This window comes from Megalobrama amblycephala, linkage group LG15 (genome assembly GCF_018812025.1).
Source record: "Megalobrama amblycephala isolate DHTTF-2021 linkage group LG15, ASM1881202v1, whole genome shotgun sequence".
Lineage (NCBI taxonomy): Eukaryota > Metazoa > Chordata > Actinopteri > Cypriniformes > Xenocyprididae > Megalobrama > Megalobrama amblycephala.
Window position 1 is genome coordinate 15,653,123 of NC_063058.1, and position 27,959 is coordinate 15,681,081.

Genomic DNA, 27,959 nt, shown 5'->3' on the forward strand with positions numbered 1-27,959 from the left:
CTTTCAAGAAGAGGAAAAAAATAGAGAGTGATTGATAACGGCAGTCAGATGAGAGAAAGATGTCATTTTTACTGTCACTCCCATTTCCACTGTATTAGAAACACCCTCACAGCAGCATTAGCTAGTTTTTTGTAATTTGATGCAAAGGTAATATACAGTAAGTATAGTTTTATAAATGTACATACGTTTTTTTAAAAATTAAAATATCAAAAACTTTGCATGATTTACGATACTGATGACGCAACATCACAATCTGTGAAAAGGATCTATAATAGACATCGCGTTACGACAGGAGTTCAGAGCAGCGGGTCGATCTCGATCGCACGACACCATTATTGCACAGCGCTGGGAAGAAACCGCTTGAATTCACAGAATTAATAACATCGCTGTAAACTCTTGTGAGAAGCATTTACATTCGTTGCAGAATTCTCTGTTAAACCACAGGTCATATCAAACAGCCCCGACGTGGAAACTGTTTAATCTGATATCTGTGGTTTAACAGATATAACTTGTGGCAGTAATGTTTTCTAGTGCTTTTAAGTGCTTCACACAACTTTTCCCAGCACTTCAAAGTTTTATATATTGCCCATATGTTATTTAATATGATGTCCAAAACATTATTTGTTCATCCTTCATAGTTTGTCCCCATTTATAAAACTAAAAGTTTCATGATGTAGAAAAGCAAACACTTATTCAGAAATAAAAAAGACAATAAATTACCGGTAGTAGATGCTGCAGAGGAGTACTTATTGGCTTATTAGCCATTTCCACACCCTAATATTTTTAATATTTATTAAATATAATAATAAAATAAAAGTTAATATTATCTGCATCTCAACTCAAGCTCAGTGCTTTTCTGTCAGCCCTCACAGTGCTGCCAAATCAGGGGCTGGTGCCACCGTAGAACTTAACGGCACTGGTGCTACAGCCCTCAAATGTTAGTCTGGAGCCCTGCAATGGTTCTCGAGGTCAGAAAAGTAATAATGATGTTAAAATATATGCAAGAAACATCTCATGGATGCACTGGGACGCATCCTCAGTGATGTATCCTGGGATCATTGGGTGTTTCGGGTCTCGAAACATCATACACCCTCGCCCAGGCGACCCAGCCGGGGTTGATCAAGCCCCAACTTGGGTCCCAGTAGCAGTCCACAGATCCGCCCTCTTAATCCAAAGCCACCTTGTGGCCTTCTCTGCGACTTCGCTCGCGGATTGAACAGCCCTCTTCTTGGCCGCCCCTGTAACACCCAAACGACTGAGGTCTTTGCAAAATGATCATCCTGCAAAGCCTCTACAGCTGACTTCTATGGGCTAACAGGAGGTTCTCCAGCCTCTCTCTCTGCACTCCTCCACCAGTTCCTGGTACTTAGCGCATTTCCTCTCATTAGCTTCCTCAATATGCTCTTACCAGGGCACCGTAAGTTCCAGCATGATCAGCTGTTTTGAAACCTCTGAGGTAACTATCATGTCTGGGCGGAGACTTGTTGTTGCAATATGCTGAGGGAACCTCAGCTGTTTTCCCAGGTCGACCTGCAGCTGCCAGTTCGAGGCATTGTGGAGGAGGCCTGTTGTTAATTGTGGGTGCGCCCGGGGTTTCTCTCCAGCTTTAATGAAAGGGACTGCCTTCTTTGGAGCATGATGGTTCTTGCTGGTGCTGATGGCTGAGGCTAGCTCTCAGCAATTGCATTAAGCACCTGGTCATGGCGCCAACGATAGCGCCCATCAGCCAGAGCCTTTGGACATCTGCTGAGGAGATGTTCTAAAGAGCCTCTTCCAGAGCAAAGAAGGCAGGAAGGTGTCTCACTCTTCCCCCAGACATGGATGTTCGCTGTGCTTGGCAGGGCATCGTAGGCAGCTTGTACCAGGAAATGGACCCGATGGAAATCTGCCTGCAAGATGTTTGCCCAGGTGATCCTGCACTGCAGTGTACTCTCCAACTTAGTCGACGCTCCCTGCTGCCGGAGTCCCGCCGCCCTGCTCACTCGCTCTTCCTCCACGCCTGCTCAGACATCTCCCTGGAGTAGATGGTGTCTTTCCTTGCCACGGGCCTGGCTAACCAGAGTCTTTGGAAAGTAGCACAAGCCCGCTCTGCCTGTCGCCACAGTGCCCACTAGTGCCTTTTGTCTCAGGCGTGACCCTGCCACCTCCACTGCTTTCCCAGCCTTCCATTTCCCAAAGAATGTTGTCTGTTGTATATTTTCACTGCAAAACAACAAGAAATGCTGTAAATATTGCCACAAATTTTGAGAAATGCACCGCAAATTCAGCCATTTTAGGCTGCAAAAATAAGTCCTGTGAAATCCTGGAAGGACTGTTTAACAGTCACACGATTGACCTGACAGTCTGTATGTGTTTTCCCACCTGCAAAAGGTCCCTTGTCTTGATTAATTTCAGGGTACAGGGTAGTGATTATGATGATGATGATGATGATGATGATGATGATGATGGCAGATGAGGAGTGGGCAATGGTGTATGATTTAAATCTGGTCATGGGCTGTGCCCAATGTTTGACCCTAATCCTCTAGCAAGCAGAATTATGTTGTGTGGGATTAGTGAGATTTTCCCTTTCCTGTGTAGGACATCCACTCTTTATAATGATGGCCCAGCAGCAGGTCAAACCAACTGGGTCTGATGAAGGGGATGGACCAGAGGGCGGGGCAGGGGTACGAACACATGGAGGAAGTATATGAATCATGCTGCACTTGCTGGAGCTCCATATTAGATCATGCAGAAAGTTTCTCCTCCTGTACCATATAAATGCTGCATGAATATTCATCATAGCAGGTTCAAAATCTATTATGCAGTATAGGCTGGTGCAGAAATACACCAGTAGAACATGTTTATCCATATGAGCATGATTCAAAAAGATCTGATCTATTGCTCAATTCTTTCATGCTAATAAGCTACTCTGATGTAGAGGGAGAGTAACTAAAAGTAACAACACTACTTACTTTCATTTGCATACATGCGTTTTTCTGTTGTCTGTGTCGCTGTTTTTGGCCCTGTTTCCACCTGGTATTAAGATGTGTTTTTGGTCGATCGGATCACAAGTGGACAAGGGAGACACATACGCATTTTCATCTGGTATTTTAATCCATCTCTTTTGTTCACTTTCAACCACTTCTGTCCTGATCTCTTCACGGGGAGGGTCTATGGACGGGTAAGTGTATGTTTTTTTTTTCAGATCTTTTGATCTAATGAACAAAATAAGTTCACGCAATTTACATATGAACACGCCTTGAGACAACGGAAAAACACCGCTTTCGTTTCTGCTCTGATAGCCGCAAAATCACAACGAACGCTCTGAAGAAATCAGGAATGATGAGAGAACATTGTGCTTGGTACATTTTTTTTCGTCTTCAAACCAGACTTGGGTTTTCAGCTGACAGTTTAAATCCCGTCTGGCTAGCGCGTTTCCCATAATGTTTACACCTCTAGTCAGTATAGGTGGAGAGTAGGCGGTCTTTTGTGGCTGTTTGAACACATTTGACCACATGAGCATCTACACTACGAAAGCCATCTGATCGAATGCATTTTCGATTACCTCTGGAAGTGGTTGAAAGTGGACAAGCTCAAAACGTTTTAGACCCCGTTTACACCTGTATTTATTGTTGTCCACTTGTGATCCGATCGACCAAAATGCATCTTAATACCAGGTGGAAACAGGGACTTTAACGGTGTAGATTTTTTTAGTAACAAGCAATTTTTTCCAATAAATGGGAAAAGATACACTGTGCTTTTGTTATGTTTCATTGCATTGGCACCAAGCTCATTTTTCCAATGATTGGGAAATCGACACATTTTTTTTATTTTGTCATATTACATTGCACCTTGCAGCATAGATTCATTTGTCTTATATAGGCTATATATATATATATATATATATATATATATATATATATATATATATATATATATATATATATATATATATATAATTTTCATATTGAAAACAGTTTTTTCTGATTAATATTTTTGTGGAAACTGTTAACTAAAATTCAGCTTTGCCAATCACAGGAATAAATTCTACTTTGAAATATATTAAAATAGAAAACAGTACTTTTAAATTTGTAATATTTTACAATATTTTACTGTATTTTTTGATCAAATAAATACAGCCTTGGTGAGCCTAAGAGACTTCTTTCAAAAAGAATTTTAAAAAAATGATTCCAACACAATATGTGGGAACACAAGAAAAATCAGAATGCTGTTAAAAAGTCACATATGTCTGTCAACACTAATGAATCAAACTGTTTAAATGGGTAAGTAAATACATCCAGTACAAGTCAGGTCAAGCCGAAAGCCTCGAGTTAGTGAAACAACAACAGTGTTTACGGCATCTGCTTTATTCACATGTGAGTTGTGGGAGGTTTTTTCATCAGGCTTCAGGCAATTCATTGTTCTTAAGTACAGACTATGCAGCACTTCCATATGGCAAACCCTGAAGCACTTTGGCACACACACACACACACACCTTGCCAGGTGAGAGCACTGCAGTCGGTAAACAATATGTGAAGAATAGTGATGCATTTCCCTTTCATGGGTTGAATGATAGATAGATAGATAGATAGATAGATAGATAGATAGATAGATAGATAGATAGATAGATAGATAGATAGATAGATAGATAGATAGATAGATAGATAGATAGATAGATAGATAGATAGATAGATAGCATTTTCATCACACTGAACCAAACCCATCCGTCATTAATAAAGACCCCCCCCCCCATCAGCAACTCCATCTGCCAAGCCCAATTCCTCCTCCCTGATGTGCATTCCTGTTTTCTCTACAGTATCTCTCCTTCCATCTCTCTCTCCCTCTATCACAAACAGTAGCTGCTCCCTCACGGCAGCTCTGGCACATGTGGGAGTGAGCGAGGAGCAGAGGTAGGGATGGACGCTACCATTGTGAGTCGCTTGGGCGTGTTCTGGGAGCTCCTCCTACATTGATCGGATCGGGAGGAGGGACGGAGAGTGCGAGTGAGAGCGCTCGCATCCTAATCTTCCTGTTCAGCATCTCTGCTGGCTGTCTGGATGATCCCTCTCTCTTATGTTTGAACACAGGCTGTCATTACCGGATACACAGCTTTTTGGGGGATTTCAAATTTTTACATTTTTAAAAATAGAGGGACTATTTTGGTGCATAATTTAACGGTAAGAAAGTTGATTTGTTTCTTTGTGTATTGTGTACTAGATATAGAGTGATATAGTGTGTCAAATGGTTTTTTATGTTTTGTTTTGCCATGAAAGTCCATAACAGAGGTTGCAGTGGGGGTTTCTGCAGAGTAAAAGTTTATGAAATATTAAAGGGAAGAACCATGTTTGAAGCTCACAGAGGCATGAAAACTAAGCTTCACTGCACAGAAAACTCAGCTAAAGGGAGTTTTTCTTTAAAATCAACTGTAACCGAAGACACTGAAGCATTCAGGTGATGCTTCCATTTATAGAATGAATCGATAAGAGTCTGGTTGCTGCCTAGTAGATTTTGGAAGCAGTTACATAATCAATACACAGTGAAAATATTTCTCCCGCAGAGACTAAGTGATGCAATAATCTAATATGATAAAGTGCACAATCGTCACCACTTTCGGAAAGCAGAACATTCATCAATCGCGAAGAGAAGTTGTGCTGGAAGCATTATGAAACTTGCTTTTTCAGATTACTTAGATCCTCACAGAAATGAAGAGTGATATGCTGGCCTTCTCTTTTTGACATGAAAAGCATCATTAAGTTTATGAAAATGAGATGTGCAATGATGCAAACGTGTGAACTGATTAAATTATAAAATTGATGTTTTGATGTATCACTTTCAGCGCACTCCACCGTGTGTGTGTGTTTTTGTGTTCAAAAATGTGTGGGTGAATGCAAGTTAATAGTGTGTATTTATAAATTGTGTGCGTACTAGCTGTGTACTGAAGGGTGGGGGATCTCCTTGCAATGGATAAAAACATATGCATTATTTATATCCTCTAAATGTCTCACGGGCACCAGAAGCACCATTATAGCCTTTCTCAGATGCAAAAACTGTTCATTAAACACCCATGGAGAAATTAGTTATGTAGTAAATATAGTATTGTATGCTACATATAACTGCAGGTGAATTTATTCACGTGTTCAACTTAACCCAAAATCTAGAAATCTAGCAAATCTAGAAAAAATTGTTTCCAACTCACACTCCCAGATATCTTTGGATCGTTAGCAGTCTTCTGTGGCTTTCAAACTGCTCCTCTGTGGATTTCTGGTGATCAAAGGCAGAAAACATGTTATAAAAATATGACTTGTTAGAGGCACCTCACGGCGAGGGAGTACAGGCTGAAAACAAAATCTTGGAAACTGCTTTGAGTTAGCAGTAGTACTACATCAAATTTGGATCAGTTTTTGCTTCATAGTGTAAAATGTTCCTCTGCCAGAAACGAGACTAAAGCTCCATAGAAGAGATGGCAAATATTCCGACTTTTAAAAATAGCACACAATTCCCAAATGGAACGTCTCTCATTTCCAAAAAGCAAAAAAAATATTGCTTTTTAATGAATATTTTGTGGGGGTTTTTAAAAAAAAAAAAAAAAAAAAACAAGAGGAGCCTGAATGTACTAGCATTTACCAATGAGATCATGTTATACAATCTACCTAAACTGGGACTTCACACTCAATTTCACCTCACAAGTGGACAACAATTTTCATCTGTCTTTATCTAATGGTCATATTTTTAATCATCTGTAACTAAGCTACATGGACGGAATTGAATGTGAGCATGTGCAGAGAGTGGAGCTCTGTTTTTTCAACCTAGCGTTGGCAGTTAATGTAATGCCAATTTTGCACTCCTGCAGTTGCCTTGTGTTTTATGTTTGCGAGAGAAGCTTTTTTCTAGATGATAAATCTCAAGAGGGAAAAAATCGGAACAGAATGTCCCTGAAAAACATGCTATAATGTACTACAACTCTTTTTCTTCAACTCTTCCTCCGTTTGAACCAGCTTCCTGAAACCATGAGGATTAACCTCTGACTTAGGTGTCAGAGTCGACATTGAAGCACAAATAAACGTCACAAATGGAATTAAAAATAAGCAAAACATATATGCAATAGTAGTCAGCCATAGAAGAAAATGTTGCTGAATTGAGGAAGTGCATGGATGTCTGCAGACTCTTTAATATTTTACTAGAGCTCTGCTCACAGCAGGGTTCTCCCTAATAGATCAACATGGCGGCTTTTCACCCTGAGCCTCTGTGATTTATTCCCTTTGTGCTGCTTTTTTTAATTGAATAACTATGCATTTGAACAGGCATTTTTTGCCTATTGATGAACTCTTTGGTTTCAACTATGAAAATCCATTTGAAGAGGTTGAGCCTCCATGTTTAATCTTAGGCATGTGTTGTGGTGTACATTTGGTTGAATCGTGCATGAGTTTAAAGGTAGTTTAAATTTTTTTTAGTTTGCAGCTCCATTGTTACAGTAAACATGCACAACGTTCTTGAATGAATAATTTATTAGATGCACGCTGATTTGTTATTGTAGGGACAACGACTTTACATTTTCACGCCCCTAAACATGACGAACTGTGATTGGTTGCGTTACATGTCAGTCAAACGTCCTCTCGGGCAGTCCTTGGCTAATGAAAGCTGCGACAGAGTTCAGACCTGTCTGAAAGTCTGTCTACACGAGACTACTGTCATTCTGACTATTCTGGCTATACATAACACCCACTTTTCAACATACAAATAGTTTGCAATTGACAAAATAAAGCCTTATTTTTTGTGATTTTTCTATTTGATTAAATATCGCATCAATCCCATCAATTCGCCAAAGTATAAAATAGTTACATTTTCTAATGTGATGAGATTGGACTATGAGTAAGCCATTTGTATTTTGATGTCTCAAAAAGTTGTAAACCCAGTGGTGTTTTCAAAACATTGCTTTATTTGTTTGAGAAGCCAGACATAGCAACAGGCTCCACCAATAGCATGAATTTGGGGCGGGGCCAGTTGTTTGTTTGGCCAATGAAAGATAGAGGGGGTGGAGTGTTGCAATAGAGTGGTGCAGCGATGACTTCCAAACCTGGAAGACTAATTCACCAGTGGTTCCCACAAGATTTCTGTAGGTTTTCAATTTCTGAGTAAAATAATGCCTGTGGTAAACATAAGTTGACAATACTTGGACATTTTGTACTCTCACAATCTAAATGTTGTTATCTAGTTAATACATACGTTTTTGTAAAATGTGTGTTTTTTCGATATGGGTGTGTGTCATTTATGTTGTAGGACAAAACATCCAAGTATTGTCAACTCATGTTTACCACAGACCTTATTTTACTTATAAATTGAAAAAATCCATTATAAAACCCCATAGGAAAATCTCAAGGGAACCAGTGGTGAATTAGTCTTCCGGGTTTTAACATCATCCATGCACCACTCTATTCCATTTGTTGAAATTAACAGAAATAACTTGTTTTATCTTGTGTCCAATACCAGAATGATGAAATTATATTTCACAGAAGCTATACTCGCCAATCTGTTCAGTTATTTCCTGCACGGCCATGTAATTTCAAAGACAATGCTAATTTTGTGGTCCAAGTGGAGCACATTCAGAGACTACTGATTGTTCTTTAAAAATATATAGCTGTAATCAGAGTGGATAAAATATCTCATGTTAACTATAGACTCACTCTCATTCACCTACCATTTAAAGATAATTTAGGCCTGGCAAAGGGTATCATTTGGTTAATGAAACGAGGACATTTTGTGACCCCCATCATGTCAAGAAAATCAATAAGACTTAGCGTGTTCCGCTAATAGAGACCTCTGGTTGCCATAGTGTTGTGATACGTGATACAGTGTGTGATTCACACCTGTTTATCTGCACTAAATCTCTATGAAAATTAATCTAGACTTAACACTGTAGTTGTTTCAGTTAACACATGCTATGCTGCAAATGCGTCTGCTATTGGAGATCTTGATAACCCTTCACCCAGCATGTTTTATGTGTGCGCTTCTGAATTGCAAGGAACGGGAATCAATCAATAACTTTAAATTTGAAGATGCACACATTACTAATGTGTGCATCTCCAAGCTCAAAAATAGACGTGGGGGAGACGTGTGTCTCCTCTTCAGCTTAATGGAACTCTCAGATTGTATTTATCTCTCCTGATCTGTCTATGTGCTTGTGTGTGATAGTATTAAAAGCATGTTATTGAATGTGTGGCTAGCACAAGATTAAAGATGGAGAATATTGTAGGTTTTAAAATGCATGTGCATGTAATTCAAGCTTTTATTGTAAGGTATTAGATTTAACCTTTTGATGCATGGCACCTATTACAGATCTTTCAGGATGTGATGTTTCATCCAAACCACAATGAGTGATGACCTTTGAACTCTACCTATAATTGTACCTATATACCTATATACCTATATGACTGTCCGCTTTATATAAAGTAATGTGTGTATGTATATACACACACACACACACATACATATATATATACAAACCCGATTCCAAAAAAGTTGGGACACTGTACAAATTGTGAATAAAAAAGGAATGCAATAATTTACAAATCTCATAAAATTATATTTTATTCACAATAGAATATAGATAACATATCAAATGTTGAAAGTGAGACATTTTGAAATGTCATGCCAAATATTGGCTCATTTTGGATTTCATAAGAGCTACACATTCCAAAAAAGTTGGGACAGGTAGTAATAAGAGGCCAGAAAAGTTAAATGTAAACAGCTGGAGGACCAATTTGCAACTTATTAGGTCAACTGGCAACATGATTGGGTATAAAAAGAGCCTCTCAGAGTGGCAGTGTCTCTCAGAAGTCAAGATGGGCAGAGGATCACCAATTCCCCCAATGCTGCGGTGAAAAATAGTGGAGCAATATCAGAAAGGAGTTTCTCAGTGAAAAATTGCAAAGAGTTTGAAGTTAACATCATCTAGAGTGCATAATATCATCCAAAGATTCAGAGAATCTGGAACAATCTCTGTGCGTAAGGGTCAAGGCCGGAAAACCATACTGGATTCCCGTTATCTTCGGGCCCTTAGACGGCACTGCATCACATACAGGAATGCTACTGTAATGGAAATCACAACATGGGCTCAGGAATACTTCCAGAAAACATTGTTGGTGAACATAATCCACCGTGCCATTCGCCACTGCCGGCTAAAACTCTATAGGTCAAAAAAGAAGCCATTTCTAAACATGATCCAGAAACGCAGGCGTTTTCTCTGGGCCAAGGCTCATTTAAAATGGACTGTGGAAAAGTGGAAAACTGTTCTGTGGTCAGACGAATCAAAATTTGAAGTTCTTTTTGGAAAACAGGGACGCCATGTCATCCGAACTAAAGAGGGCAAGGACAACCCAAGTTGTTATCAGCGCTCAGTTCAGAAGCCTGCATCTCTGACGGTATGGGGTTGCATGAGTGCATGTGGCATGGGCAGCTTACACTTCTGGAAAGGCACCATCAATGCTGAAAGGTATATCCAAGTTCTAGAACAACATATGCTCCCATCCAGACGTCGTCTCTTTCAGGGAAGACCTTGCATTTTCCAACATGACAATGCCAGACCACATACTGCATCAATTGCAACATCATGGCTGCGTAGAAGAAGGATCAGGGTACTGAAATGGCCAGCCTGCAGTCCAGATCTTTCACCCATAGAAAACATTTGGCGCATCATAAAGAGGAAGATGTGACAAAGAAGACCTAAGACAGTTGAGCAACTAGAAGCCTGTATTAGACAAGAATGGGACAACATTCCTATTCCTAAACTTGAGCAACTTGTCTCCTCAGTCCCCAGACGTTTGCAGACTGTTATAAAAAGAAGAGGGGATGCCACACAGTGGTAAACATGGCCTTGTCCCAACTTTTTTGAGATGTGTTGATGCCATGAAATTTAAAATCAACTTATTTTTCCCTTAAAATGATACATTTTCTCAGTTTAAACTTTTGATTTGTCATCTATGTTGTATTCTAAATAAAATATTGAAATTTGAAACTTCCACATCATTGCATTCTGTTTTTATTCACAATTTGTACAGTGTCCCAACTTTTTTGGAACTGGGGTTATATATATATATATATATATATATATATATATATATATATATATATATATATATATATAGCTATGGAAAAAATTAAGAGACCACTTAACATTGATTTCTGAACTTGGAGTGGTCTCTTAATTTTTTCCATAGCTGTATATATATATATATATATATAAAATAAACAAAGATATGACATCCAAAGTATGTAAGGTAGTACAACTAGATGTCTTTTATTGAATCCAAAAGGTTTTAATTATATTTTGCAACATATAAAGGTATTTTAAAGATTTTGTCAAAAGTGTCAAAAGTTCATTCAGTTTAACCGTCCAAAGGCCAATACAGCCATTTCATTTGTGAAATATCTTAAAATATCTTAAAATAATAAATGTATATGTTTTTTATTCTGGCATGATTTGATAACATCATATATCAACATAGTGCAAAATGGTATTAAAATTATGTGTAGAAATCGTTGTTTTGTTATGAGAAAGAATGTCCGGAAAAAATAATTTCATTGATGTCATTCGGAGTAACCAATATAAAGAGACCATTTTGGATCAAGTCATGTGGTCAATATCATGTGACAGGATGTGACATCATTCAGACACCTGCAAAGGACCACATGGTCATGAAGCAAAGTAACTAACTAACTCTTAACTATTTGAAAAATTCATGTTTTCAGTTGCTCATACGCATGTCCCGAAACATCAGGTCATTCGGTACAAATTCTGGTTAAACCGAATGACTTTTTTGGTGACAAATTTTGACCATCTTGTAAAAAATGACAAAAGCGGTATTAATTGGTTATAAAAACCACAATCTCATTGTTAACACTTAATAAAACTTCATTATGTTTTTTTACACTTTTAAAAACTTTATTTATTTATTCATTTTGGGGAGTAAATTCAATATTATATTCAGTAAAGTTAAAAGATTTTTTTGAGCATTGAGCATGAATTATTAAATTAATTAATAAATATATTTATTAAATCATGATTATTATATCATGAGAATAATTCATGTATTTATTTATTCTCATGATTTAATAAATGAATGATTTAAAAATGCAAATCCCAGTCAAATCCAGATGTCTGAAATGATCTGGGTCTTTACACTAATTAATTAACTAACGAATATGACAATTAAACCTTGTATATGCAGTGAAAACAACAGAGTGACTCTTTTATGAATAGTGCATACAGCACAGTATAATATTACTGAATTATGTAAATATATGTCTTTATGAAACTCATTGTTTTTTGTGCATTACTGCATGATTAAAGGGAGAGAAACTGCACACGGGAGCAGGAAAATAGGTGCATACGTGAACTCAAAGCAGCGGTTATGTAACACCCAGCTGGCTGTTTCATCTAGGGAAGCTGAAGAAGGGAGTGCTGGGTGGGGTTGTGTGGAAACATACATCAACACGCACTGTGCTGCTGTGTATGCCGCCGCTGTTAACCAGGATGCAAGCTTCTCACCAAAGTTAATAAATAATTTTATTTTTTCTCTAACTTTTATTTTTATATTATATTAAAATTATTTTACGTTTTTTTACATTTAAATATTAGACAAGTTTTATACAGAAATAATGCAATTAAAAAATATAGAAAATTTAATGTAATACAAACAATAAAATTAACTAAAAAAATAAAGACATACATTTAAAAAAAACAGGATGACAATGAAATAAGTTATTAGATTTCAACCCATTTTATTTCCGTAATGTATTTCTGAGTGAAACTCTGTAGTCAACAAAAAAAACTGTAGAAGGGACTTGATGTTATCCAGTGAGAATTGATTGCATCATGAAAAGTGGGTGTTGGAAAGTCGCTACAGAGGAAGAACAAGTTATTAAATTTCAATAAACGATTAAAAATCTAAACTATATTCTTCTTTGCAGTAAAGACTGATGAATATTTACAGGAAGATCATGAATGTGCATCATGAAAGTAAACTGTGTTAAATTTTGATTTCATTTTGATCTCATTAGCGCAACCCAATCTCACGGCAATTAGCACATATTTTACAAGGTGGCTAATTCGTACGAATTCGTATGACCTCACTCGTACGAATTCGAATGTTTTATGCTAAATCATACGTATTTTACGAGTTGCCAAATTCGTATGAATTCGTATGAATGACCTACCCCTAAACCTACCCGTCACTGGGGTTTAGACAAATTGTATGAATTCGAACGAATGAGGTCGTACGAATTCATACAAATTAGCCACCTCGTAAAAAAATACGTACAAACGGGTCATGAGATGGCGATGCATTAGCGATGTTTCCATCCAAAGTTGCGAATTTAAAGGTGCAGTAAGCAAATTCTGAGAAACGCTGTTAAAAGTTAATCGGACCAATCACCAAAACACGCTTGTAGCCAATCAGCAGTAAGGGGTGTATACACATAAGGGGGGAGGTACCTGTATAGCATTTTTGTGAATTCTGAGGCGGAACTATCAAGATAGGGGTGTGATCCTTTTGGGTAGGGGCGTGTTTGGTTTGGTGATTTCAAATATCAACAGCGTTTCTCAGAAATCACTAACTGCATCTTTAACTTGTGCACAAAAATTGGAATATTGCGTAAAACATTTGCGAATAATTCCTGGGAAATTGGCACAAAATATCTGCAATAAAAATGGAAGTTACTGCACTCAGGGAAGCCACTTTTTTTCATACATCTTAAATGACTCGTGTCTCAGAGCACACCGGCTAAACACGATAAAACGCTGTCATGTTATTCTGCATTCGGATGCCTGGTGTTTGGGAACGCAATCGTGTGAGATGCTTCTGGGAGGGAATTGAAACAAATCATTCTGATGATAGACTTTGGCTCAGACATTTCAGAATGATCAAACCAACATTTGCTATGCTGTGCACTGAAACTGATCCGCTGGTTAGTCCGGTTATCCAATCACATCCAGTGTTGAGGCAAAGTCACATGAGTTTTTTATTGTTGTGTTGATGAATTTATACAGTAAATGTGTTTCCATCATAGTTTATGCACATATCTTCTTATCGGATAAGTGTTTTTTCTGTGCGATATCCCAAAAGGCGCATAAAAATAGGTGGATGGAAACATGTCTGTGTGAGCGGCTCATGAAACCAGTCAGTTAAACAAAAAACAAACAGGAATAGCTTTGTTTCACAGAAGCAGACTGTCATTTCCTCCTCAAAGTGAGCAAAGATAGTCTCTATGCCATACTTTATCAATGATGAGAGACGCTAGCTGCAATCAGCTGTCTACGGCAATGATAAAATGCGGTGAGACAACGGAGAGACAGGGAACAGATAAATCCTTTTCTCATGTCATCTATGCACTCTTGCTCCGAGAGACGGAGAGTAATCTAAAGCCATTCGTGGCCAGTGGACAGAATAAAATTTCCGCAGTATTAAGCAGGATTAAATTGCAGCTCTCATCTGTCATGACGACAACTGATCTCACAAACTGATTCTCTGTTATTTTCCCCTTACACACCCCTACCATCTCAGAGATAAAGGTCAGTGATAATACAGATAATTTACTGACTTGTAGACATTCGGGATGAATGCTCTGGACTTCTTTCAAGGGCCTTAACCACTATACATTGACAGATTCTTAAACTTTTAAAGGGATAGTTCACCCAAAAATGAAAATGCCATCATTATTTACTCAACCTCATGCCTTTCCAAACCTGTTTGAGAGTTGATTTCTTCTGTATTCATCTCTTTTTTCCTTGCAATAAATAGGGACTAGAATTTCAAAAAGACTTAAAAGCATCATAAAAGAAATTCATAAGATTCATGCACTATATTTAGTAAATAAACTGAATAGGCTGAAATTTATAGAGATCCACCATAATCTCCTTGACATGAAAGCTTGTTTCCGCCATGAAATAAAAAAAGGTAATTGCGACTTTTTATCTCACAATTCTGCCCTTTTTCCTCAAATTGCAAGTTTATATTTCACAATTTTGACTATTTCTTTTTCAGAATTGCAAGATATAAACTCGCAGTTGCAAGTTATAAAGTCAGAATTGTGAGATATTGTCACATGTCTGTTTGTTTTGGACTCTTTGTTTGAGTTTTCATTGGTTCCTGTTGTCCTTTGTTAAGTTCCTGCCACTCGGTTTCCATGGTCACCATCATTATTAGTTTATGTTTATCAGCTGTTTCTTGTTAATCACCTTGTTATCCACAATACTTAAGTTCCTGCATTTCTGTTGTTCTTTGTCTGGTTTTGTTAGTGTTCTGTGTGTAAAACTCTTCATGTTTTGATTTATGCCTTTGGAGTTATTATGTAAGATATTATTCTCCCTTCATCATCGTGTTAGTGTTGGATTATCTACACAGCAGTGTGACAGAAGACCAGACCTAAACAACTAAAACTAAAATGGGCATTCTCCTCACCCCGGTCAAACCCGCTGACCGTCTGCTCACCCCTGCTCACATCCAGGATGGCCGCTCGACTGAGGAATATGTGGAAGAGTTCCTCAAGCTTTCCCACCTCGTCACCTGGAATGATGAAACCCTTAAGACTGTGTTTTGGTGTGGCTTAGATGACATCTGTACCAGCAGGTTCCAGCAGCAGCTACCACATGCTCTCTGGTCCAGTATATTTGTGTTATGGGTGAGTGGTTCTTTCCTCCCAGTCGGTGAGGTTGATGAAGACACCACCACTACTCAACCACAGTCACCCTTGGTCATTCTAGAATCGCATCTTAACATTGGCACAATTCCAGAGCCTCTTCCCAAGATGGCTGCCATTCCAGAGCCTTGTCCTAAAATGGACACCAGTCAAGAATCTCATCTTAAGATGGCCGCCGTTGAATCTGAGAGGCGACTCCCTCGTCCCGCGTCCCGAGGCGACTCCCTCGTCCCTCGTCCGCTCAAGAGTCTGCTCCAACCCATAAGCATGCTCTAGGGTCCATTCCAGCCCAGAAGCCATGCCTGAGCCCTCAGTCAAGATGGCCGCCGTTAAATCTGAGCTCTCGGTCAAGATGGCCACCATTGAATCTGAGCCCTCGGCTAAAACGGCCGCCACCGTGTCTATGACTCTGACTCCCTCCCTCGTCCCGAGGCGACTCCCTCGTCCCGCGTCCCGAGGCGACTCTTTCCCTCGTCCCTCGTCTGCTCAAGAGTCTGCTCCAACCCATAAGCATGCTCCAGGGTCCATTCCAGCCCAGAAACCCCTAGCTCCTCCCAAGAATTTTTTTTGGGGGGTGGGGGGTGGCTATACGTTTCCCATCATGCCTGAGCCCTCAGTCAAGATGGCCGCCGTCAAATCTGAGCCCTCGGTCAAGATGGCCACCATTGAATCTGAGCCCTCGACTAAAACGGCCGCCACCGTGTCTATGACTCTGACTCCCTCCCTCGTCCCGAGGCAACTCCCTCGTCTGCTCAAGAGTCTGCTCCAACCCATAAGCATGCTCCAGGGTCCATTCCAGCCCAGAAACCCATAGCTCCTCCCAATATTTTTTTTGGGGGGGTGGGGGGTGGCTATACGTTTCCCATCATCGTGGCTGGGCTCAAGGCCACGGAGGACAATCCTGGTGAACTGCCTGATCCGCCATGGTGCTCTGAACTGCCAGCTCCGCCCGGTCCCCTGAACTGCCGGAGCCACCCTGGAGGCTCCCTACCTGTCAGTACCGTCCTGTTCACCTACCCCGTCACCTCCAGGACATCAGGGTGCCCACCCCCCTCCTTGGTTGGACTCTTGTTCCGGGAGGGGGACGTTATGTCACATGTCTGTTTGTTTTGGACTCTTTGAGTTTTCATTGGTTCCTGGGTTCCTTTAAGTTCCCGCCACTTGGTCTCCATGGTCACCATCATTATTCATGTTTATCAGATTTTTCTTGCTAAGTAGTGTGGATAACAAGGTGATTAAGTTCCTGCTTTTCTGTTGTTTGTCCAGTCTCGTCAGTGTTCTGTGTGTAAAACTCTTCATGTTTTGATTCATGCCTTTGGCTTTATTAAAGGTATTATTTTCTCTTCATCGTGTTAGTGTTGGATTATCTACACAGCAGTGTGACAGATATAAAGTCAGAACTGTGAGTTATAAAGTCAGAATTGTGAGAAACTAGCAATTCTGAAAAAGTCAAATGAGTTTATATCACACTATTCTGACTATATAACTGGCAATTGTCCTTAAAGGTCCCGTTCTTCGTGATCCCATGTTTCAAACTTTAGTGTGTAATGTTGTTGTTAGAGTATAAATAAAATCTGTAAAATTTTAAAGCTCAAAGTTCAATGCCAAGCGAGATATTTTATTTAACAGAAGTCGCCTACATCGAACGGCCAGTTTGGACTACATCCCTCTACTTCCTTCTTTAATGACGTCACTAAAACAGTTTTTTGACTAACCTCCGCCCACAGGAATACACAAGAGTTGCGTTTGTAGAGTGTGTTTGTCGCCATGTCGTCGAAACGCTGTTATTTTCATCCCGCAGTCCAATCACCGGGTCTGATTCCGGCTCAAATTGATAGGGTAAAATTAAAGACGTTTACAATAACACTGAGTGCGTGCATCTCCACGTTATGGTAAGAGGCGTGACCTTTCCGTGCAAGGTTCGCTAAGCTGCTGTCGAATCACAACACAGGAACCGCTGGCACAATCAGAACTCGTTACGTATTTCTGAAGGAGGGACTTCATAGAACAAGGAAGTCATCAGCCCGTTTTTATGACAGTGGAAACAGCGGTATACAGATAAGTAAATTATGTGAAAAATACTGTGTTTTTTTACACGCGAAACATGAACACATGTTATATTGCACACTATAAACACAATCAAAGCTTCAAAAAAACACGAAAAACGGGACCTTTAAATCTCGCATTTCTGAGAAATAAAGTCAGAATTGTGAAATGCAAAAAAAAAAAGTAAATTATAAATTTAATTAATTTGCATAATTTTATGTAACTTGTATGTATTATACATCATTTAAATGTGAATTTTAGATAATTTTAAAATAAACCATATAGTTTACATATGTGTTTTAGATCATTTACATAATTGTATTTAAAATGGACAGCTGAAATAAAGTGCCTGTAGCATGTTTTGCATTAGTCTTGCCAGAGATGATGTTGTTGTTGTTGTTGTTGTTCTGAAAACTTCATTTGGTGCAGCCATCATCCTGCCGCCCAGTCTCTGACGTCAACGGCTCCTGGTTGGAGACTTGCAGGTTTTGGAGCCATGAAAGTGAATGAAAATCATGTCTGAATCTGTGTTCCTGGGGCTGTGATTCATATTTTATATTAAGCTTTTAAGGCAGATGCCTGGAGCTACACAGGGGTTTCATGTTCAGATCATGATGAGTTAACAGCAGGCTGTCGGTGTTTGGAGAGGCTGTAGTTTACCTCTTTCGGCTTAACCCACAAGTTTGACTCAATCAACGCTTTCAGCGAGAGCTAAATTAGATCATCTTTGCACTGGGTTAGAAATAGCATCTCTGTTAATGAAGATGTCACTGTCATCATAAGAGCTGTGGTCGCAGTAGCTTTGAAAGATGTGACATTTATGTTAACCACATGGGATTTTGACTGTGGTTTTGTTGTCAGCGGGTGTTTTCTTTGAACTTTGTCAAGTTTTTCTTCTTGTCCATGGAAATACATTATTTTTTCACATTTATCACTGTCACAGCATAGAGTATGTTATTAAATTATCCAGCTAAAATCTTCCGAAAACTGTTGGGGACCTGATTGAGCTGGTTTATATGTACAAATACAACAGTTAGTTCCGGTTCTCGAATCTTTTCAAGCCATGCAATATTCTACTAATATCACACGGAAACGGTTTCACAATTTGTATCACTCCACTTGTTTCTCCCGGATCTATTCACATTCTTTCACATAACAATGCAACGACTTCTACTCATAATTTTAATACCATTTTGCACTATGCTGATATGATGCCAGAATAAACAAATATATACATTTATTATATTTTAAGATATTTTAATCACAAATGAAATGGCTGTATTGGCCTTTGGACGGTTAAACTGAATGACCTTTTGACACTTTGAACAAAATTTATATCATTTATATATAATTTATAATATATGTATGATGGTTACGATGGTATGACCTATTTAAACAAACTACAGACTACAGCAACTTCTCTGTTACAAAATATTACCCCTCAGTGCTTATTTTAGGGTATGCTTTGAGAAAAATGAACCCCAAGTACTTGTTCATGCCCCAGATTCAAGTCCAAACCTGCAGAGTTAGAAAGATCCAATACCAAAGGGATGGACTGCACATAGCCTAGATACATGTATAATGTTTGGGAAAGTCAGCTTTGTGGTTCAGAAAAAGCAATGTAACAAGACAAAGAAACTCAGCAGTGCTGGTATGTTTCAGGGATTGCATCAGAACAAGACACTTACTAACTTATCTAAATGAGTAACAAGCATGAATATTGACTCGGGACAGATTTCAAACCAATTAGATTAACCTCATTTAGACCAATCTGTGTATTTGATTATGAGCAATTAGATTGTGTTTAACTGGGCTGTGCAACATTGTCAAAAAACCTGGATGTGCCACTAAAGGAAGAGAAATGAGCTGGCAGTTCCAAGGCTTTACCTGGTTAATTATTGGTTACGCCAGGTTGCAACAAGTGACCGTCTTACTGAGTGATTCATTGATCCATTCGACCAATATTTGTTGCTGATTCAGTCACGAACAAAACTCTTTATAAGTGACTCATTAATTATTAATCAAACAGATTTCTTCAGAAACTAAACAGGTTTCTATCTTTATGAGTGATTGAATAATTAATTCAAGTGATTCAAAAACGCTGATTCATTCATGAATTAATAGATGCCAATGTGTTGCAGCAAACCGTACTACAGAAGAGGATTAGGGCCAAGCAATAATAAAAAAATAAAACCATCTCGAGATTAAAGTTGTTAAATTTCAAGAAAAAACTCATTAAATTTCGAGAAAAAAGTCGAGATAAAATGTTGAGAATAAACTCATTAAATTATGAGAAAAAAGTCGTTAAATTATGAGAACAAATTCGTAATTTAACGAGTTTGTTCTTGTAATTTAACAACTTTTTTCTCATAATTTAATTAGTTTATTCTCAACATTTTATCTCGACTTTTTTCTCGAAATTTAACGAGTTTTTTCTCGTAATTTAATGAGTTTTTTCTCGTAATTTAATGACTTTATTCTCAACATTTTATCTCGACTTTTTTCTCGTAATTTAACGAGTTTATTCTCAACATTTTATTTCGACTTTTTTCTTGAAATTTAACAACTTTTTTCTCATAATTTAATTAGTTTATTCTCAACATTTTATCTCGACTTTTTTCTCGAAATTTAACGAGTTTTTTCTCGTAATTTAATGAGTTTTTTCTCGTAATTTAATGACTTTATTCTCAACATTTTATCTCGACTTTTTTCTCGTAATTTAACGAGTTTATTCTCAACATTTTATTTCGACTTTTTTCTCAAAATTTAACGAGTTTTTTCTCGTAATTTAACGAGTTTATTCTCAACATTTTATCTCAACTTTTTTCTTGAAATATAATGAGTTTTTTCTCGTAATTTAACGAGTTTATTCTCAACATTTTATTTCGACTTTTTTCTCAAAATTTAATGAGTTTTTTCTCGTAATTTAACAAGTTTATTCTCAACATTTTATCTCGACTTTTTTCTCTAAATTTAACAAGTTTTTTCTTGTAATTTAATGTTTATTCTCAACATTTTATCTCGACCTTTTTCTCAAAATTTAACTAGTTTTTTCTCGTAATTTAACGAGTTTATTCTCAACATTTTATTTCGACTTTTTTCTCAAAATTTAATGAGTTTTTTCTCGTAATTTAACGAGTTTATTCTCAACATTTTATCTCGACTTTTTTCTCGAAATTTAACAAGTTTTTTCTCGTAATTTAATGAGTTTTTTCTCGTAATTTAATGACTTTATTCTCAACATTTTATCTCAACTTTTTTCTCGTAATTTAACGAGTTTTTTCTCGTAATTTAATGACTTTATTCTCAACATTTTATCTCAACTTTTTTCTCGAAATTTAACCATTTTTTTCTCGTAATTTAACGAGTTTATTCTCAACATTTTATTTCGACTTTTTTCTCAAAATTTAACAAGTTTTTTCTCGTAATTTAATGAGTTTATTCTCAACATTTTATTTCGACTTTTTTCTCGTAATTTAATGAGTTTTTTCTCGTAATTTAATGACTTTATTCTCAACATTTTATCTCAACTTTTTTCTCGAAATTTAACCAGTTTTTTCTCGTAATTTAACGAGTTTATTCTCAACATTTTATCTCGACTTTTTTCTCAAAATTTAACCAGTTTTTTCTCGTTATTTAACAACTTTAATCTCGAGATGGTTTTATTTTTTTATTATTGCTTGGCCCTAATCCTCTTCCGTACTGTTCTGCTTTGGCATTTTGGAACTATTTTTTGTCAACGCAACAAAAAAGCTGACAATATTGTGTCTAAAATATAAGTTAATTAATATTAACTTTGTTTATTGGACTGTTGTATAAAAGCAATATTCTTCTAGATTTTCTGGACTTTCCAAATCCATCCGAGATCATTAGGCTTATATCAGTGAGATATAAAAATGATATGTATATTTCTGTAGCTATGTTATGTAACTGTTCTCTGTAGTTTAGTGTCCATATCTTTTTTTTTTTTTTTACCCCGATCAGCATGACTTTGTCAGCATTATGTAGTTTTCTCCTACATGCGAGAAGACCTGTCAATTTACTGTTGTTTAATCAAGTGTGTACATGGAAGAAACAGCGTTCCTCTGAATGGCCATGTTGTTGTATTTACATCAGACATTTAAAGCAGCTGTTTCACTAGGCTTTGTATTCCACTCAAACAAAACAGATATTGTCTGAGTAGAATGTGAAGATTTGCATTACATCTCTCAATGTATGTCTTGCACAACATACAAACAAATACATACATACAAACTTCCACTACCACGCACTTTTTAGAACAAAACCCCGCCCTATTTAGACTTCTCAGCTAATCTAATATTAGCAATGCTGAATATCTATATAGAGAGAGAGAGTTTCTCATTGGCTAGATTTCTGGTTGATTTAAAAAAAAATAATAATTGTGGGCCGGCCCCCTAATACTGTTTGCTGTTTACAGAGGCTAGTTTTGGGTGTTATTTCACAAGTATTTCAGTGATATCTCTCAGGTATGAGGAACTTTTTTTGCCTGGTATGTAAAAACTACTTAAACAACTTAAATTTAACTTTTGCAAAAGGGCATATTGAGACATATACGGCACATAATTCTATTCATAGGACATTGTGGGACACGCTGCATGGATGTTATAATATATAGTCAGGTCAGTGATGATCAGATGTATGATGAATATTAAGATGTAATAGGCTTTAGTTTTAGGTCCTGTCACCAAAAGCTGCACACACACACCATCCGCAATCCATGCAGTTTTGGTGACATTTTCCTCCATTTTTGAAGAGTGTTATATGAGGGCCGTTTGAAGAGCCTGTCATTCTCACGCTGTGCCATGTCTGTGATAATGAGCCTTAAAATATGATGAGAGGGAGAGATATCACATCAGCTCATTCACAGCAGTCTCCCTCCTATTTTGCTTATTTGTTTTGATCTTCTTCTTCTTTTTTTTTTTTTGTTCTGCCATCTTGGAAAATTCTGTAAAGGGCATTTTATGCATAAAGACAAGGTAGACAGGAGCAACTTTTCTGTGTTCGAGAAATATATTTTGCATATATGGGTAGTTTTAGGTAAAATTAAAAATACTATATTATATATATATATATATATATATATATAATTATCAGTTATAAATGATTAATTATATAATAATTTTGTATATTTTTCTTTCAATTTGTTATTATTAACATTTTATGTCTTTCCTAGTTCATTTTAAATTAATTTTAGTATAAATATTCCTCAATTAATGTGAGGGCATAAAAACAGCATGCATAATAATTATGAAATGATAAGCAAAATGCTGTTTTAGATGGAGTATAGTATGTCACACCCATACGTTTTTTTTTTTTTGTTTGTTTTTTTGTCAACTACCCATATGTCAACACCTATACTTTGTAATATAGGTTTGCTGCATTGCCAAATGCACCTGAATTGAACCGAGTTGAAAAGTTACCATCATCCACAATATTTCCCACAATGCATCATAATCCCAAACCACAAACCTTTCAGATCCTTTTCCTGTTGCGAGGCCTCCATCCTACCACTCAGTAACAGGTGACCCATCATCTTCCAAATATTTGACCATAGACCTAATTATATTTCCACGCTTCCCTGCTGGACACTGTGTCACCCTGCTCAAGCTGTGAATATCATTAGCTGAATCTACCAACAAACCAGAATCTTGTTATCCCCATGGATAATGAATGACGGGCTCCACGTGACAGAGTGTTATCCTGAATCTTTCATGGCCAGGCTTCTATGGTTTGACGCATGTGCTGTATATTTGGCTTGACGTGGGTGTGGTGCAGTGCACTGGAAGTGTCTTTTACCACGGCTGTCATCTTGCTGCAGTGTGTTTTCTCTCAGGGAAAGTTCTGAAGGCCCTGCCATGCATAAATCAGCTCTTTTGCTGTACACATCACTCACCTAAGATGGCACAGTTGCAATGCTATTTTTGAGTTACTAGCTCGTTCATTTTTTTCTCAGCTAATTTTCTACTTATTTGAAAATAGTGTGTATATTTGCAGTTATGTTTTGGGCCACTCGTGACACAGAAATAACATACTTCACCCTTAAGACCCCGATGTACTTCAAGCAAAATCGAAGAAAGAAATGGTGTGACTGGAATTTACAAACATCCACATCACATAGCAGATGCTTTCTTAACTGCTGTTTCTCACCACTGTCAATTTTGTTTTGTGTTTTTTTTTTTTATTGAATGTGAAAGAAAGCAGCACATATTTACATATCTAAACGTTGCTTTCAGAAGCATGGACGGTGTCCGGATGTTCGCTAACTGTAACGTATATCGCTGCATCGGGCATTTGAGGAAAATTGGGTTGTTGTAGCTCATTGTCTAGGTTAAGATGATTGGAAGTGCATAGGGAGCAATGACATTTCCTCTCTCAAGATCCATAAAGGTAATAAAAACACATTTAAATCAGTTCATGTGAGTACAGTGGTTCAATATTAATATTATAAAGCGACGAGAATATTTTTGGTAAATAATGACTTATATAGTGATGGCCGATTTCAAAACACAGGAAGCTTCGGAGCGTTATGAATCAGCGTGTCGAATCATGATTCGGATCGCGTGTCAAACCGCCAAACTGCTGAAATCACGTGACTTTGGCGCTCCGAACCGCTGATTCATTATGCTCCGATGCTTCCTGAAGCATTGTTTTGAAATCGGCCATCACTATATAAGTCGTTATTTTGTTTTTTTGGCACACCAAAAATATTCTCGTCGCTTTATAATATTAATATTGAACCACTGTACTCACATGAACTGATTTAAATATGTTTTTAGTGCATTAATGGATCTTGAGAGAGGAAATGTCATTGCTGGCTATGGAGGCCTCACGGATCGGATTTCAACAAAGATATCTTAATTTGTGTTCCGAAGATTAATGAAGGTCTTAACGAAGGTGAGTAATAAATGACAATATTTTCATTTTTTGGGTGAACTAACCCTTTAACAGAATATATATGCATTCAAACTTGCTTACCAAGTTTTAGTTTTAATTACTAAAGTTCTATCATTAAATAGAGCTTGATAAATATAATGCTTGATTGACTGAAGTTAAGAGTGTATGTTCAGATATTTAAAAAGCTGTGCCATTTTACAAAGATAAGCTGATTTGGTGGAATCAAATAGTACACTATATCAGTCTGGCATGCAAACTTAAAAAAATACTATTTCTATATATTAGAATATATATATTCTATTGACATTTCCTCAAGTATGCTTTCTTTTAACATTTATAATTAGCCTGATTAACAAAACAGTCATTGCCTTAACTCTCAAGTCCGCTTGATTGTCATAGAAACTATTGGCATTGTCATAGTAACTATTGCTCACAAAGTACAGCCAGAAATGTGCATCTTGTGTCGGTTTGCAAAGAGCCAAATGTCTCCTGCAGGCTCGATGGAAAAGGTATCAGATGAACCAGCGACTGATTCTTTTTGAGAAAAGCCCATCTGGAAACTCTGACCTTCACTTGTCTTTGTCAAAAGTGAATGAGCCACTTTGTCGCAGATGCCAGCAGGCTGAGAAAATGCCAAATTGCACATCTACCTCAGCGCAATCCTCTTCTGAACAATAAACAAATCCATTGTTATCCATGCAGGAGCTGAAAAACCAAAGTGAATCAATCTTGAATAAAAAGCCATTTAATGAGATCTAGCAGTTTTGCACAGCGCTGTGCCAGAATCGCCCCTCTCATATAATGCACAGATGGGGAGTAATGTTTAACAAGACATGGGAATTTGGAGGGGAGTGCGCTGCCTCAAATGATTGCAAATTGAATTTGCCCCAACAACAGTTTTCTAATAGGCCTTGTTTGGATCTGTTCCTGAGGGAAATCTCATTCTCTCTGTTGTTGATGACCCTGAAGAACATTCGCACACACTAAATGTGTTTTACTTTCAACCCTTTGCGTCTTTGTCTCCCATCACAATGATTAATAAAACAGGGAATCACTATTAATAGCATTCACAATATGTTCCTCTACTATAAGTGTCAGAAACAAGACTTCACACTGCCATCATTCGTGAATATTAAAAGTACAAGTCATACATGTTGTACTCATTGTAAATGAAAGAATAAGTGACTGAATATGTAAATAAAGACATGTAAATGTATGAATATATAAATGTAAAAAAAAAATGAATAAATGCATACTAATAATATCTAAATATTTTTACTTAACTATTCAATAAAGCTTCTAAAGTTGTCTTCCTACATGAGGTTCTTTCTAACTAAACCCATTCCAGTATTTCCCCATTATTCTCTGGATTTTGTCTTCACCAGGAAAGAAACTGTAAATTAGCAGCAGTATATAGCTTTATATAGTATAAAAGTATATCGGGACCTTAAGGGTGAAGTGTGTTATTTCTGTGCCACAAGTGGCCCAAAACATAACTTCAGAAATACTGACTAAAAAAATGAACGAGCCAGTAACTCAAAAATAGCATTGCAACTGTGCCATGTTAGGTGAGTGATGTTTATTGCAAAAGAGCTGATTTATGTATGGCAGGGCCTTCAGAACTTTCCCTGAGAGAAAACACACTGCAGCAAGATGGTATTCCTTGTGATTGTGATTTGTTTAAAAAGAATGTGAGCAATTTCCATCATAATGAATGTGACATTAGTCTTGTGTCTTTGCATTAATGTATTATTGCTAATGTGTTGTGTTTTGTCATACCTGTCAAAAATGCATGAATATAGCAATAATGAAATTCCTACCTGAATGTTAGAGCCATTGTGCAGTGATTAACACCAAAATTTGGTTGGCTAGCATGGTCCAGTTAGCAGCTGTTGCTAGTTGTTGATGTTGTGCAAGATTCTACCCCCAAGATGTAGCCATTTGTTATGCCTGTTAAAAAACATACCACATTTCACAATGTCTCCTCATAGATAATCAAAATAGCGTTTCCAGTTATCCATTTGTAGCACTAGTTACTAATCTAGCAGGCTAATTGGCTAGCAGCATGCTAAACTTGCAGTCTAATAGACTGCTGCAGTGATAACATATTTTTGTAGGCCAATCTGGAAGTTAGCATCATCTTGGTTGCTTTGATAAAAACCCAACAGAATATTTTTTAATTAAGTGCCTTTTGGATTCTTGCAGAGAATAAACTCTGTGACCAACAAAAGTTTATGATTCTCACACGTTTTGTTCACCATGATAATTTTCACAAATTAACACAAATATGTCTAATACAACTGCCAGAAGTAAAAAGCTAAACATAGGCTATATGGTTACATGACCGTTAAAGGTGCAACATGTAAGATTTTTGCAGTAAAATATCCAAAAACCACTAGGCCAGTGTTATATATTTTGTTCACTTGAGTACTTACAATATCCCAAATGTTTCCAACTATTTGTAAATTGTGAGAAAATTGCAATTTTAACCAAAGGTCCGGGACGTGTGAGGAGTCGCCTGTCAATTGCGTCATACCCGCGTTACCCTTTGCCTCGGTTTCTGGTTTTATTTTGTAGAAACCATGGAAACACCAAAGACGCTTTAATATATTACACGTTTTAATAGACAAGGGAGCAACTGTTTTGATATATTTATAGACAGAAAACTAATTGTTGTTATATAGCTCAACATGTTTAGTCTTATTGTTTAAATCTAATTTTCTTGATTTTTTGCGAGTATCATGCTTTACCATGCCTCAGAGAAAAACACTATTTTGTCAAGTAGCTAACATAGCATAATCAGATGCAGCTTTATTTTTACTAACAGTAATACAGCATTTTCTCCGTCATACAATATGTTTTAAAATGAATTGCATGCCATTTATCAACACAAGCCATCCAGTATTTAATATGATATTCTAAAATCGATCTATCTTACTGCAGTGTGTCTCAAACAAGTGTCTCACAGCAGCCACCGAGCGAACGCACAGAGTAACGTTACAACATCATTTTCAACACACTCAAATGTATCTAATATGATAAACAGAGCTGCGTTACCTCATACTCATGACCGGAAAAGAGGAAGCAGCGCCGGCGACTGTGTCATAATAAAAGTTCTGCTGCTCGTGAGGCGTGTATTGCACAGTCGCTCCAGCTGCCTCGCTCAGCTCCCACAACACTCGGTCCTGCTCTGCTTCATACTACAGTAATGTTAATAATCGCATCCATGAAGATGATTTCTTCCCGAGTCCTATCCCTATTCTTTTGCACCGGCTATGAGGTGGAGACCACGTCACAAGATTCCACGCTCAAACTTGGCATCATCA

General features: G+C 37.4%; 1 protein-coding gene and 1 long non-coding RNA gene across 3 annotated transcripts in view; one reads left to right on the forward strand and one right to left on the reverse strand.

Annotated features, from left to right (window-relative positions):
- The window catches only part of sv2bb (synaptic vesicle glycoprotein 2Bb), a 57,233-nt gene that overhangs the window by 11,723 nt on the left and 17,551 nt on the right, over positions 1-27,959 (forward strand). The window contains exon 1 of one of the 2 annotated variants that reach the window (XM_048158905.1): positions 4,890-5,156. The exons of the other annotated variant lie outside the window; for it this stretch is intronic. The gene's annotated coding sequence lies outside the window, so the exon portion shown is untranslated. Of the gene's footprint in view, positions 1-4,889; positions 5,157-27,959 lie in introns of those variants that run through there. 2 annotated transcript variants of the gene reach the window in all.
- Positions 91-27,882, reverse strand: LOC125247548. Its single transcript, XR_007180110.1, has 4 exons — positions 27,691-27,882; positions 26,454-26,583; positions 6,176-6,240; positions 91-2,202 (listed from the first exon to the last, which is right to left on the reverse strand). It is a non-coding gene; the product is annotated as an uncharacterized LOC125247548 (long non-coding RNA).